The sequence below is a fragment of the Mustela lutreola genome, chromosome 5 (genome assembly GCF_030435805.1).
Source record: "Mustela lutreola isolate mMusLut2 chromosome 5, mMusLut2.pri, whole genome shotgun sequence".
NCBI classification, from domain to species: domain Eukaryota; kingdom Metazoa; phylum Chordata; class Mammalia; order Carnivora; family Mustelidae; genus Mustela; species Mustela lutreola.
In genome coordinates this window covers 133,301,660-133,305,014 of record NC_081294.1, presented here as the reverse complement: position 1 = coordinate 133,305,014, position 3,355 = coordinate 133,301,660, and positions in this window count along the sequence as shown.

Genomic DNA, 3,355 nt, shown 5'->3' with positions numbered 1-3,355 from the left:
CTTTCAAATAAACTCTTGCCCCACCATTGGAGATTTATATCTTAGTCTCCTAAATAATAGAAATTACCACCTACACCAAATAATCGATACATATATGATAATAGATTGGTAGGACACATGATAAAAAAGATTCAGGGAGAGAAGATCCCTTAATCCCTAAATTTGGGAAAGTGTATTACTTTTCCCATTTAGGAAAAAAATTTTGCTCTGTTTGAATATTTCCAGGTGATCAGGAGCAAATACTCTAGGTAGGGATAATAGCTGAGTAGTATTCAGCCATATATGTCTGAAAGATGTTTCTAATTATCCAATCCCGTTTAGCCACTGACAGTGAGTTTCAAAGGAAAAATTCCTCATGAATCTCCTTGCTTTCTTACAGAAACTCCAGAGGCCTCTATTCCAGTGGTCTCTTTAGGGAAGAAAATTATACATCAAGGAAGGAGAACAACAGACACAGAGGAGAAACCCAGACTCTTCACACATTCAGATCACTTTATGATGAAACAATAAGAATAATGACCATTGACCCAGGGCTTTTCAACCCTTCCATCCATGTACCTTCCTTCTTTCCTTCTTCCTTCTTTCCATTTGTTTTTTTAAGCAGCAAATCACATTTTAAAAAACACAATGAGGGCGCCAGTGTGGCTCAGTTGTTTGAGCCACCGCCTTCAGCTCAGGTCATGATCCCAGAATCCCAGGATTGAGTCCCACATCAGGCTCCCAGCTCCTCGGAGAGTCTGCTTCTCCCTCTGACCTTTTCCCCCTCATGCTCTCTCTTTCTCTCTCTCTCTCTCAAATAAATAAATAGAATCTTTAAAAAAAAAAAAAAAAAACACACACACACACACACTGAAATTGTAGCTATCCACTGAATCAGTGGCATTCCATATCATTAGGAAAGGCCAGACGCTGCTGGGTTTCAAGGAAGGCAATTTTTACATCGAGGGTTTTGAAATTCATGGCAGAGTTAATAGCTTAAAAGGCAGACAAAGTTTTTCTATTTCAAGAGGAAGGATTTTTGAAAGAAAAAAGCATTTATTGAAACAGCAGTTTTGATAAAAATAAGAGCATTAATTTTACACTATATACAATAAGGTTAGAAAAAATGCCAGATTACGTAGGAGCCATTTTCCACTCTTACAAAGAGATCTATTCCAACCAGCTGGGAGCAGGAAAGAAGAATGGAGGGGATAACAATAGACAGCTGTTGGTGGGGATCCCTGTAAAGGAAGTCTAGATAGGATTAGGGGGTCTGAGATCTGGAGAAAAATATGTCCCACTTCTCAGACCCCCATGAGGAGTGCCAGGGAGCCTTAGAGAGAAGCCTCCCTCTTCAGCATGGGACCAGAACCATGAGTAGAAATGGGGCAGGTCAGGTATCAGCAAAGAGGATCTGAGAGAGCCCTGCCTGGAAGCTCCACAGCCCAGGGGCTAACATAACAAATCTGAAAATTTCCAGTGACTCCCCCAAATGAGAATACAAGTGGCTGAGGCAATGAACAAGACATGTCATTAAAGCTGTGATTAGAGCATGCTGGGGAGGTCCTTGAGCTAGTGGTTATGGCATGTGAGGGACAAGAGCATCAAGATTAGACACTGATGACTCAAGTTGAAAACTCATGTCCACACAGAAACTTGTACACGGATGTTCATAGCTTTCTTAACTGCCAAAACTTGGAAGCAACCAATATGCCCTTTGGTAAATGAATAAACAAACTGTGGTATATCTAGATATTTATTCAGAACTAAAAAGCAATGAGCTATCAAGCTATGAAATAACACGGTGGAAGCTTGGACTCATATTACTAAGTGAAAAAAGCCAATCTGAGAAGGCTACTTACTACGTGGTTTTAACTCTCTGACATTCTGGAAAAGGAAAAACTATGGAGATGGCCAAAAGACCAATGGTTGCCAGGGGGTGAGGAGGAAGAGGGATGAATAGGTGAAATACAGCAGGAAAACATTATGTATGACACCATAATGATGGATATGTGTCATCATGCATTTGTCCAAACCCACAGAATGTACAACAAGAGTGAGCCCTAAGGTAGACTAAGGACTTTGCGTGACTATGATGTGTCATTGTTGGATCCTCAGCTGCAACAGATTCCACGTTATGCTGGGAGATGTTGACAATGGGGAAGGCTATACTTGTGTAAGGGCCGGGGGGTGCATAGGAAATCTCTATACCTTTCCTTCAGTTTTGCTGTGAACTTAAAACTGCTCTATAAAATGAAATCATTTTTTAATTTTTTTTATTATAAACATATAATGTATTATTAGCCCCAGGGGTACAGGTCTGTGAATCTCCAGGTTTACACACTTCACAGCACTCACCATAGCACACAAGCTCCCCAATATCCATAACCCCAACCCCCCTTGCTACCCCCCTCCCCCCCAGCAACCTTCAGTTTGTTTTGTGAGATTAAGAGTCTCTTATGGTTTGTCTCCCTCCCAATCCCATCTTATTTCATTTATTCTTCTCCTACTCCCTCAAGCCCCCCCCACATTGCATCTCCACTTCCTCATATCAGGGAGATCATATGATAGTTGTCTTTCTCTGATTGACTTATTTCGCTAAGCATAATACCCTCTAGTTCCATCCACGTCATCACAAATGGCAAGATTTCATTTCTTTTGATGGCTGCATACTATTCAGTTGTATATATAAACCACTTCTTCTTTATCCATTCATCTGTTGATGGACATCTAGGTTCTTTCCATAGTTTGGCTATTGTGGACATTGCTGCTATAAACGTTCGGGTGCACATGTCCCTTTGGATCACTACATTTGTATCTTTAGGGTAAATACCCAGTAGTGCAATTGCTGGGTCGTAAGGTAGCTCTATTTTCAACTTTTTGAGGAACCTCCATGCTGTTTTCCAGAGTGGTTGCACCAGCTTGCATTCCCACCAACAGTGTAGGAGGGTTCCCCTTTCTCAGCATCCTTGCCAGCATCTGTCGTTTCCTGACTTGTTAATTTTAGCCATTCTGACTGGTGTAAGGTGGTATCTCATTGTGTTTTTGATTTGTATTTCCCTGATATAAAATGAAATCTTAAAGAAAACAAAAGCAAAACGAAAATCCAGATGGCTGAAGATTAGCAGAGAGGGCTTCCTGATTGCAGAGAAGAGTGTAGCATCAAAGGTGATAGTGGACTAGACCTGCACATACTTCTTCCAAGGCCAGGATGATTTTTTAAGCCCCAGAGACAGATTCAGAGCTAACAGGGAAAAAAGGGAGGAGCAGAGGCTTGAAGTACCTTAGTGTGAACTCTGAACTGACTGAGAACCAACATGGGGCGATTAAGACACAATTTAAGCTCACTTATAGAACATAAAGTTCAAGTCTGCAC